We start from the raw sequence: 12,595 nt of genomic DNA, 5'->3' as shown, positions 1-12,595 counted from the left end.
AGTGGCTGCCCAATTCCGGATCCGTAGAAACGATGCAAAATAAGCGTGTGGAGTCGCATCGGGCTGTGAAATCCGGGGGTCATTTGTTACGCGGCAATAGATAACCGACGCGGAAGCCCAGAGCAAAAATGATACTGACAGTAACGCTTAACGTCACTGAGTAAAGCTTGAGAAGCACTAGGCACTGCTTACTTAGCACTTTATATAGGATAGCTCATTTAATTGTACAGCCAATAATAGTAATATCAGTGAACACTGATAAAGCGCCAGGAACCGTGCCAAGGGCTTCACACACCCTTCTGTCCGGGCCACCGCATTGGCTCTGGGGGTGGGGGGGGGGGTGGGTAGGCACTTTGATTGGTGTCATTCCTGTTCCCCATTTAAGGAAACTGAGACAGACAGGAGCGTGGATGTGGCAGTGCCGAGGCTGAGCCTGTGGGCCATCCTGACTCTGGAGCCGGTGTCCCTCATCATTCGTTCCTATGCCGTCTCCACCGCTCGGCGTGGGCCTCGGCTGCGCCACACGAACAGACCTCAGCGACTGTGTCTTTTGCCTTTGACTCCCCGGCCACACTGTGCGTATAACACGTGCTCGATAAATGCCCGCCAAGTGTGCGGGTCCCCCTTAGCTCAGCCCTCGTCCTTCAGCCAGCGGATCGAGGCGCTTATCACATGTAAATACGGCAAAGCTTTTCCAGAGCAGAACCCCGAGCGCACGAGACGGTGTCACTACACGGAGAAGCGCGTTTTTGCACACGGACTCACGCGGGCCCTTGACCTGTGGCCACCCACGTTCCTCGCTCCCCCAGGCTTGTCTCCCGCCCATCCCAGGGCGCCTGGCTCCCGCCGTGGGCCTTGGGGACATTAAAAGCGCCTTCATCAGTCTGACGAAGCTCTGGCATCTACTGCACTGGAAGACACAGTTTCCACACGAACATCAGCCACCCCAGTTCCTGCCTCTCGGTCTGGGGTGTCCGGGCTGGGAGAGCCTGGGAGAAGAGAGGCTGTGAAATCGGCCCAACGGCGGTGCCCTTGTTCCCGACGGTCACCATGACCAGTGCAAGAGGGAGCCTGAGAGCGTGGGCGGCCGGCAAACCCCCACCGGGTCGCTTCCTCGGGGTCTCTTTGCTCCCACGTTGACAGGACAACTCCATAGTTGCTTTTGAAAAATTCATTTTGGGGCGCCTGGGTGGCTCAGTCGGCTGGGTGTCCGACGTCGGTTCAGGTCATGATCTCCCAGTCCGTGGGTTCGAGCCCCACGTCGGGCTCTGCGCTGACAGCTCGGAGCCCGGAGCCTGCTTCGGATTCTGTGTCTGCCTCTCTCTCTGCCCCTCCCCTGCTCATGCTCTGTCTCTCTCAAAAATAAATAAAAACATTAAAAAAAAAAAAAAGATTACCATGACAGTTTCCCTGCTTCCGAGGTCCTAACGTGTAGTGAAGAAGGCTGATACAAGCGGGATGTGTGATCAGAGCACTTTAAAGGGGAGGAGGGGAGGAGGCGGGCAGCTGCTGGGCTCCTGCTTTCACATAGGAACATCGTGGGAGGGGTGGGGTGGGGGGAAGCTAGGGAGGTAGCTCCCCCGGGGCTGCTGATTCCTCCGGCAGGCAGATTTCTGCAGGGAGAGGAACAGAAGGGAGTCTGTTTAAGAGGGGGCTTCTGGGGTGCAGCAGAGATGGAGAGGGAGGTGGGTCATGGAGGGGGTGCAATGCAGGGGCAGAGTGAGGGGTGTGAGGGGATTGTTGGAGCCCCTGGCTACACTCCCCCCTCCCCCCACCCTGCCGGGGAATGCTTGGAGTCCAGAGGGGACATGGAGTCCCCGGGAGCAGTGAGTGTCACAAGCAGGCACGGAACCAGGGCCGAAGAAGAGGAAGGAAACGGGGCTCTGACAGGGGTGCAGGGAGAAGGGCAATAGGGGGGGGTTTGGGGCTGCAGCAAAGGATGTGGGAGGGGGAGGTTCGGGCAGAGGGAGAGGCCAGGGCCCAAAGCAGGTTCAGCTTTGCACCCGGGAAGAAGCAGGTCACCCGAACTGACCCCAGAACAGGGTCTTAGGGCATGTCAGGGAGTAGGTAGCAGCAGCGGCTGGAAAATTGGGTCCCCTGCAGCCTCGGAATGCCAGCGAGGGCTGCCGTCCTTCTCTGGGAGCCAACTGGGAGTCATGGAAGGTTTCTGAGGAAAAAAAATGTTTGGCGGGGCGCCTGGGTGGCTCCGTCGGTTGAGCGTCCGACTTTGGCTCAGGTCATGATCCCGCGGTCTGTGAGTTCGAGCCCCGCGTCGGGCTCTGTGCCGACAGCTCAGAGCCTGGAGCCTGCTTCGGATTCTGTGTCTCCTTCTCTCTCTGCCCCTCTCCTGCTCATGCTCTCTCTGTCTGTCAAAGTAAATAAATGTAAAAAAAAAAAAAAAATTTTTTTTTTAAATGTTTGATGTCTGCAGAGCAGCCTTGGCTTTGAATCCAGAAGGGCTGCCTGCCCGCCAAAGAGAGACAGAGGGGAGACGAAAGGGCAGAGCTAGTGTTTCCACGGTGGGCGGGGCCGGCTGGTGTTACTGGGGATGGAGAAAGAGGCAAAGGAGGGAGAGAGGGGGAGGGCGGCGAGGGAGGGGAAGGGAGGCAGAGCCGCCTCCGTGGGACCCACTGGGTGTGGGCGCAGAGAGAAGTACGACGCAGAAATGAATTTGAAACTCCCTGTCCGCATACAGAAAGGAAAACCTGTGGATGTCAAAATCCTCACAGGTGCTCGTGTCTTCATTTCCTCTGCGAATCCATCATCAGTCACCTTCCTGTGCCCTTCCAGACACCCTTCCAGAGGGAGCCTGCCCTGGGAAAGTCAGAGGCAGAAAGCAGCTGGGCGGAACTTCGGAAAGCCCCTCGCGAGAGGACAGACACACTGGCTCGGGCTTCCCGCCCCCCCCCCCCCCCCCCCTGGTCTGTTCCTCAGGAAAGATGCTGTCTGCTAGAAGCAGAAGGAGGGGCTGAGGGTCCGGAAGACTGAGTCTGCCTGTCACAGGAACACTTAAGGACACCCATCCCTTGGGGGGTTGGGGAGAAGGGAGATATTGGTGGCCAGGGTCTCTTAGGGTCATCAGCGGGTGTGCATTTGGGCCGAAGCAGCCCAGGGCATTCCAGAACCAGCCTGCCTGGGGGGGGGGGGGGGGGGGGAAATCCCAGCTCTGCTAATTACCGGTCAAGGCTACGTGATCTCAGCTAGTGATGCAAAGCTTCTTTGACTCCGTTTCCCCATCTGTAAAATGGGGATGCCGATCGTAGCTCTCCCATAGGGGTGTTGTGGGTATTCAATGAAAGAAGGGTACGAGGGCCCAGCGCCTTGGAGGCACCCAGTAGAGGTGGGGTACTCTCCTTGGCCATGTCTGTGGCACCCCAGGGAGACCTGGCAAAGCCCGAGAACAAGATGGAAGTCGTGCAGCAGGCCTGGGCCCCAACGTGTGGAATGAGGGCACCTTCGACCTCTCAGGGGTAGACTGAACTGGGAAAGAGCACTTTGGTTTCCGATAGAGTCCAGGTTCCGAGAGAGACCTGAGTATGTCGGAGGGTCAAAGGGACCTGCTGGCCAAGAACGGGCAAGGTCTCCCACCAGGTCACGGGGACTGGGGTGCGGGGGGGGGGGGGAATGCTACTTAGTGTGGGTAATGCAGAAGTGATTCTGTGTCCTCCGCCCCTGTGTGCAAAGGGGCGGAGCCAGGTTGGGAGGGCCACAGCCAGGGGACCACGATGGAGGAAGAAAACTTCAGGGCTGGGAGAACAAGCTTTCCTACCATCTAGCTACTCCCTGTCTCTCGTGTCTTCACCCACAGACATTCATATCACGCCCACTGGGGGATTTGCAATGCAGTGTGACGGTTATGTATTGACTTTGGGACTTTGGGGCTGGACTGTTGGGTTCGAATCCCACCGCTGACTTCCTAGTTCTAATGCCTCTCCCCCCAGCCCCGGATTCTCACCTCGACCCCGGGGCCTATATCCCAGTACCTCCCTCAGGGCGTTGTCAGGAAGGTGAAGTGAGCTGTCTTTAAAACACTTAAGGGGCGCCTGGGTGGCGCAGTCGGTTAAGCGTCCGACTTCAGCCAGGTCACGATCTCGCGGTCCGTGAGTTCGAGCCCCGCGTCGGGCTCTGGGCTGATGGCTCGGAGCCTGGAGCCTGTTTCAAATTCTGTGTCTCCCTCTCTCTCTGCCCCTCCCCCGTTCATGCTCTGTCTCTCTCTGTCCCAAAAATAAATAAACGTTGAAAAAAAAATTAAAAAAAAAAAAAAAAAAAAAACACTTAAAATACTGCCTGGCTTGGGGCGCCTGGGTGGCTCAGTCGGTTAAGTGTCCCACTTCGGCTCAGGTCCTGATCTCGTGGTTAGTGGGTTCGAGCCCTGCATTGGGCTCTGTGCTGTCAGCACAGAGCCCGCTTCAGAGCCTCTCCCCCCTCCTCCTCCCCCACACTCTCTCTCTCTCTCTCTCAAAATAAATAAACATTAAAAAAAGAAAAAAAAAAAAAAAAGGAAGCAAAAGCCCCTGCCCTCATGGGGCTGGCAGTCCAGTTAGGAAGCCAGACAGACAACGCAGAGAGGATCACATAATTATCAACCATCTCGTAGCATGTGTCAGAATTTTCTTCCCTTTGAAGGCTGAATAATACTCCATCGTATGCGTTTACCGATTTTTATCTATCTATTCATCTATCGATGGACACTTGAGTTGTTTCTACCTTTGGATTATTGTGAACAAAGCCGCTATCAACGTGGGGGTATAAATCCAACCTTTTCCTTTAACAGGTAAAAAAAAAAAAAAAAAAAGTATAGTTAAGGAACGCGGCCCCAGAAAAGGCATAAGGGAAAGACCTACACCAGCTGGGGGCGGAGTCGGGATGGTTTTTGCCTGAGGAAGTGATTTATTGGCTGGAACCTAGAGAATGAGGAGCTAGTCAGGTAAAAGGTAGCTGAAGAAGAGTCTTGACCACATGTGACAGCCCTGGAGCAGAGAGAGGCTTGGGTTTTCCAGAAATGGAAAGGGGGCCGGTGTGGCAGGGGCACAGAGGTGAAGAGACAGAGAGGCACATGGGATGGGCCCTGGGGTCACATAGGACTCATGACTTAGGCTTCTTCCTAAGAGCTTCGGTGCACAACGGATCCCCTCAAAGCAGAAGGGGGAAATGTCCAAATATAGAGTTTGGGGGAAAAAAATCACTCTGGTCACCCTGAGAGGAGAGAATTGGAAGCTGGAAGCAGGTGTGGGGCAGGAATGAATGGGGCCAATCAGGCACCATTGTAGTTGCCCAAGCAGAAGATGCTGGTAGCTTGGATTTAGCTGGTAGCAGATGAAATAATAGAAGTAGATTTCTTAAAAATTTTTATTTTTTCACGTCTATTTATTTATGGAGAGAGAGAGAGAGCACACATGCACATGCGCTCAAGTGGGGGAGGGGCAGAGAGAGAGAGAATCCCCAAGCAGGCTCTAGGCTCTGAGCTGTCAGCATGGAGCCCCATGTGGGGCTCGAACTCACAAACCACATGGGTGGAAAGGATGGGGGCGCCTGGGTGGCTCAGTTGGTTAAGCATCGACTTTGGCTCAGGTCATGGCTCAGGTCATGACCTCACGGTTCGTGAGTTCGAGTCCCATGTTGGGCTCTGTGCTGTCAGATCGGAGCCTGGAGCCTGCTTTGGATTCTCTCTCTCTCTCTCTCTCTCTCTCTCTCTCTCTCTCTCTGCCCTTCCCCTGCTCGCACTCTGTCTCTCTCTCTCAAAAATAAATAAAACATTAAAAAAATATATGGAAAGGATGGGCCAGAGACAGTTCTGATTATAGGATGGCGTACTGGGGTTGACTAGGAGGGCTTACTTAGGTCAGGTTATTCTGAGCTCCCTTAAGTCCTGGCACCCACCCACACCCCTCCCCCCCTCCGCCCCTCCCCACCTCACTTCCTCACCCTTGTCACCTGGAAATGATGGAGGTGCAGGGAGGAGAGAGGAGATCCAGGCTTGCAGAATGAGACATCGTTCTACACGCAAGCTGAGCTGATCAATTCAGATGCCCAGAAGTACTCCGATCAATTGTCTTGTAAGGAGAGTATGATCGAAGATATTTCACCACGCTGTTCTCCCTCTAGCAAGGATTGTGGACTAAAATAAAACATCGGTTCAAAATATCCCTTCAGGGGCGCCCGGGGGGCTCAGTCGGTTGACCGTCCAACTTCAGTTCAGGTCATATCGCAGTTCGTGGGTTCGAGCCTCGCATCAGGCTCTGTGCTGACAGCTCGGAACCTGGAGCCTGCTTCGGATTCTGTGTCTTCCTCTCTCTGCCCCTCCCCTGCTCACACTGTCTCTCTCTGTCTCTCAAAACGTGAATAAACGTTAAAAAATACATTTCGAACTATCACTTCAATAGAGTTACTTATCTTGAACACTGTTCAGATTGCTCATTTTTTCCTTTCTCCCCTCCTTTGTGCAGTTCATCAAGCCACCTCCTACTCACCATTCATATATTTTATTTCTATCCCAAGTCGTTTCAAAAACGGAGTTGTTGTGGCTTACCAAAAGAAAAAAGTCCAGACAATAAAACCAATAGCATACGAACTCAAATAGGAAAACAGAGGGGTGGGGGTGGGGGCGGAATTAAAAATTAAATGTTAATTCCTGTTGTCCCAAGGGAGGATAATGCCAGATTGAGAGGCTTCTGCTGGCCAGGACCTCTCTTTTGATCAGGGAAAAGGAAACGTTGTGGATTTTTTGTTTGGGGGAGTTTTGGGGGGGGGGGGTGAAGACTACATTTTTTTGGTACTAAACTTTAAAAGAAATTTCTCCTCTGGTGCATGGTAGAGGGCATAGAAAGGACAATGTCTCGATACCAGTTTGGGGATCAAATTGTAATTTTTTTCAAAAAGAAATTCACGTGGCTAGTTCTTATGACTGAGGACAGGAGTTAGATGTCCTGACACTGATGTTTAGCCCAGAGATGCTGATTCAGCACGGGCATTTGATCACTTCTCGAAAGCATCCTGGATTAAGCTCAGACTGGTGAGAACCTTTGGATGCAGAAGCTATTTTCTAGTGTATTAGTCATTCTTTTGTATCTTTGTGTGAAAATGTAAACACATCAACGCTGTCATCGATCCAATCATTCTGACTTTTTTTTTTATTTTTTTATTTTTTTTTTTCAACGTTTATTCATTTTTGGGACAGAGAGAGAGAATGAACGGGCGAGGGGCAGAGAGAGAGGGAGACACAGAATCGGAAACAGGCTCCAGGCTCTGAGCCATCAGCCCAGAGCCCGACGCGGGGCTCGAACTCACGGACCGCGAGATCGTGACCTGGCTGAAGTCGGACGCTTAACCGACTGCGCCACCCAGGCGCCCCTCATTCTGACTTTTAAAAAATTTTTTAGTGTTTATTTATTTTTGAGTTGGGGGTGGAGTGGGGGCAGAGCACAAGCAGGGGAAGGGGAGAGAGAGAGAGAGAGAGAGAGAGGGAGACACAGAATCTGAAGCAGGCTCCAGGCTCCGTGTTGTCTGCACAGAGTCTGACACGGGGCTCGAACTCACAAGCCGTGAGATCATGACCTGAGCTGAAGTCGGAGGCTTAACCCACTGAGCCACCCAGGGGCCCCTAAAGCTTTTATTTTTAAGTAATCTCTACACCCAATATGGGGCTCGAACTCAGGACCCGGAGATCAAGAATCGCACACTCTGCCGACTGGGCCACCCAGATGCCCCCAGTCATTCTGAGTTTTAAGGGGATGCAGTGCTGTGTGACTCCTATGCCATGCCACTCGACAACTTAACCTCTATGCCTACACTAAGGATTAAGGGGGACTTGGGGACATGGTCATTCAGACATGAATCCACTTGAGTTCGCCCTCTTCAATCTGTTTGTCTGTTTATACCCTGTCTCTTTCCACAATTTGGTCGATGCAGCATGTAGAAGATGCATATTATAAAATGGGTAAATTATAAATTAAAAATCAGGACAAAGAAAACAGATCGAATACGGAGCCGAGCCCAGGGTGCGTATAGGGTGAGGTTGGCCAGAATGAAGATATGATGGCAATAAAGTCCTACCATTGCCACCAATTGGCTGCACATTTGCTTTGGGCTTCCTGGAAGAGAGGAAGCAAAGTCCGCTTTTTCCCCTCTGGTCCACAAATGTTGGGCTGAAACACAACGACACCATGTCTACCTCTCTCTTGATCTGTAGCCATTACCTCCGCTGAAAACTAAGGACTGATATAATTTGCTCTTTGTGACGCAAGAGTAGCCACCAGTGACCTCTGCTTCTGGTTCTAAGAGCTCTTGGGGCATCTGTGCACCTGCTCTGTGCTGCTTCTCTGTTCTCATCTCTATCCCAGGCTCCCACTCCCCGCCCCAAGTTTGTCTCCTTCATAACTTCAGCTCACCTGTAGCTTTCTGTCTGCCATGGGCCTGATTCTACCGTGGGGCTTCTCTTCAGATTTGGCCATGTCTACTAGCTGGCTCCCATGGCCATTTCCAAGAGTGAAAATCTGGTTTCCCAGGTAATCATCTTATATCTGGCCATGTTACAGGTGGTTGGGCAGTCTATTGACTCGTGGCCTAGGTCAGGTACTCCAGGGTCGTTGGTCAGTGACCCATGGGTCAGATAACAGGGTCCAAAATACCAGCCAGGGATGGGGTGGGGGTGTGGAAGGAGCTGTGGGTGAAACCATTTTCCCTGCAGTGAGGATTAAGTACGACAAACAATCCAAGACTTCATCTACTCATCTGGGAGACGGATTGAACACAAGCATGGAAACACGGGTCGCCCTCTTAGCTCTGTTGCATCAGTTTATGAAATAAAGACTTTTGTCTTTATGAAAAATCTTTTCTTCCGAGTTGCTAATGTCATTCTCTTTGGAAGTGCGTTAAAGGCACTGCAGTAAACAATCCTTGAAAAATACATCGGGCAGATGGATTTCTGAACGTGTGTCACTATCATCCCTTCCTTGCTATTTTCAAAAAAGTCATGTTGATTTCCAGTTTGTGGAACACGTCTTTTTAGACCCTTGCTACCAGATGGGGGGCATGAACTGGAAGCCTGTTAGAAATGCAGAACTTCAACTTCACAGGAACCTACTGAATAAGAATCTACATTTAAACAAGATCCCCAGAAGACTGGCGTGTGCGTTGACATCTAAGAAGCACCTTGTAGAGCAAGATTTGGGAAGCGCTGAACGGACTCTGACTAGGAATTGAGGCTTGGAGAGATCATGTGCCTTGCCGGAAGTCCCCCAACGAGTCAGGAATAGATTTGTGATCAGAATACAGGTCCTGAGCTCTGGTCATATTCTCTTTCTGATGCCCCATGATGTCTCCCGCAGCTAGGAAATGAGGTGGCTTGATGAGATTATTGTTAGAGGAGTAAATTACCATGTGGTTAGGGTGACCATGTATTTTATCATCCAAACGTGGTCACTTTGAGGCCTCAAGAGGAACTATTTCAGGACAAGAGATGCCAAGTGACACAGGTGGTCATTCTATATACGTAATGGTTTTTTTCTAGTTTACTGAGCCCGCTCATGTCTGTTAACTAACCTAAACAACATACATATCCATAAACTAGATGACCTTAAAGTTCTAACTTTTCTTTTTTTTTTTTTAATTTTTTTTTTCAACGTTTATCTATTTTTGGGACAGAGAGAGACAGAGCATGAACGGGGGAGGGGCAGAGAGAGAGGAAGACACAGAATCGGAAACAGGCTCCAGGCTCCGAGCCATCAGCCCAGAGCCTGACGCGGGGCTCGAACTCACGGACCGCGAGATCGTGACCTGGCTGAAGTCGGACGCTTAACCGACTGCGCCACCCAGGCGCCCCAAGTTCTAACTTTTCAATAAAACCTGGTTGTCAAGTAAACACACACACACACACACACACACAATCTCACTATAATAGACAAATCATGATATAAACCGATCAAGAAAAAAAGGAGCCCAAAGCGACAGGAGAAACCGTCACAGACATACACATATTTAAAATGATTCTGAAATCACTTCGCTTAACCCATTCCAATAAACTTGAAAACCTGGATAAAATGAGTGCTTTCCCTGCCGTTTGCCGGTGCAGTCCCGCCGGTGCAGTGGCCTCGCTGGGCCCGGGAGCCGTAGCTCATGGCCTTTTGTCAAGTCATGTCCCCGTGAGTCAACCAGACTTGAGAATTTGGTCTCTGAAAGCGTTTGTTTTCCAGCGCTCCAAGTCAGAGCTCAGATATGTGAGCAGCTTGGGAGGAACTTGGTTCTTCCACCAGGATGAGAAGCACATTATCTGAAGAGGTGTTTGCCGAGTGCCTTCTGGCTAACGCCCTCCTCCCGGCTTCCGACACCAGATTAATCTGCCACGCTTCGGCTGCCTAGCTCTAGAAATGAAACACGGGCATGTCCTTGGTCCTAAGAATCCCGAGTCTTAGACCTGGAAGGTGTCATCCTGTCAGAGTTTGGTTAGTTCTAGACCCCTCCCTTCACAGATGAAGAAATTGAGAGCAAGAGGAAGGGAGTAACGGTCAAACTCGAGCCTATTTTCATTTCAAGTTTTGTGTTTTCTGTTACACTATCTCTAATGACACTAATGTTAATAGTAGTAACACCTGACATCGATTCATTCGTTTACTTCGTTATCTCCCCTTAACAATCCTGTGAGGGAGGCAGTCATTGCACCATCCCCATTTTACAGAAACTGAAACACAGAGGGGTCAAGTAACTTGCCCAAAGACACACAGCTAGTTAGTAAATATCAGAGTTGAGATTTGACCCCAAGTAATCTGGTTCCAGAGTCTGTATATACTTTTTACTTCCATTTACTACTACAAGAGTTCTCACATTATTCTGAGATGATATATATATCCCTGACTATATATATAAGGGAGACACTAGGCATGATAATTTTTAAGAAAGTGTTTCAAGAGACACGAGAGAAACTATGGTTTTACCTGATATTCACCATGTGTCAGTCACTGTTCTAAGTGCTCCTACATGCATTAGTTCGGTAAACTTAAAACCAAACTGCTCCCCACCCCCCCACCCCCCCTCCAAAAAAAACCGAGGAGGAGGGTGCACTGTCCTTGCTGATCAGAAGGGGAAAATGAAGTCCAGAAAGTTTCCGTAACTCGCTTGAGATTCTAAAGCTCGGGGAAATCCAGCGTTCACAGCCAGCCCACCTGGCAGGTGGGCATCACACTTCTCGGCCAACCATATTCCGCTGCCAGTTAACTTCGCTATTCATTCCGTCCCCATAGCACTTGACACACAGGTGTCAGTTCTCACCACCCAGTCGCTTTTCTCCCGTTAGATGAGGAAACTGACGCTCAGGCAGTTGAAGCACCTCGCTAAGGGCCATACGGCGGGTCAGTGGCAGGCTAGCCAGGGATCCAAGACCCACGGTATACTGTCATCACTTCCCCCCCCCCCCCCAGGTTTCAGTGATGCGGTCCAAGGCGCACTCTCTGCGACAGATCCTCCCGGTGGCGGGTCCCGGACGCGCGGGTCTCACCTGAGGCTCCTCGGGGTCCCGCGGGGGCCGGACGCCGCCCCCTGGCGGCAGGTGGGCGCCGGCGCGGCGCATGCTAATGAGCCCGCGGCGCGGCGCGCTGATTGGCCGGCGCGCGTTCCAGCCGCTTTCCCGGGGCGGGAGCCGACGCCGAGGAGAGGGGCGCCGCCGGCAGCAGCCGCCCCCGGCCCGCGCTCCGGGCCGCCCTCCTCCCCCCGGACGCCGCGGCGGGTGCGGGGCGCGCGGGCGCCTGCGCCGGGGGCTCCCCCACCCACCCCCTGCGGGCCGCCGGGGTTCCGGTTCCGAATCCACCCGGGGGCCAGGATGAAGATCCGACACCAAGGCCAACAGTACAGGCCGAGGATGGCATTTCTCCAGAAGGTGAGCGCGGTCCGGTGCCCTGGGCCCCGGGAGGTGCGCAGGCTCCCAACTCTGGGAAGTGAGCGCGGGGATGCTGGGGAGGCTCGGAGCGTGTGGCCGGGAGCGGAGGGCACGCCTGCGGTCTTAGATGACTGGGATGTATTGTAATGACATTATCTGTTTAGGTGTCCCAGCCGCCCCCTGGGCCTGAAGCATCAGCCCTGCTTGGGCAGAATGTTGGGAGGGTGAGGAGCTTCCTACCCGCCCAGGAAAAACTGTGCTGAGAGTGTTCTTTCTACACCTTTTCTCCCAGCGGTTCCCAGCAGCTCGGGTGATCCACGGGGTAACCTGCCCGCGAATATCTCCTGTCTTGATGTCCTTCCTTTCCCTGGCTCACTTCCCCAGCCACCTAGGGCAGCTTCCCCAGCCGGGCTCAGCCCTCTTCCCGACGCTGCGAGACAGGTTCCATTATTGTCCCCATTTTGCAGGTAAGGACAGGGGCGGGTAGGGACCAAGACTGAAGAACTGGGGTGATTCAGCGACACAGTGACACAGTGAAGCTGGTCTCGCTACAACGGTAGAAGCATAAAGCACAGCCCGCAGTGGGTCCTAGCTCCCAAATCTGTGTGAGGAGCAGGGGCAGGAACCCCGAGGGCAGAGCCTTGAGGCTGAGATTGAAGGGGCTTCTGCTGTGGTGGGGGCGGCGTGTGCCGGGGCAGAGGCGTGCGCCAGTCTGGTGAGTACGGGGGG

The sequence above is a fragment of the Puma concolor genome, chromosome E1 (genome assembly GCF_028749965.1).
Source record: "Puma concolor isolate L17-30 chromosome E1, mPumCon1.1.hap2, whole genome shotgun sequence".
Lineage (NCBI taxonomy): Eukaryota > Metazoa > Chordata > Mammalia > Carnivora > Felidae > Puma > Puma concolor.
The sequence above is the reverse complement of the archived record's forward strand: the minus strand, read 5'-3'. Positions refer to the sequence as shown.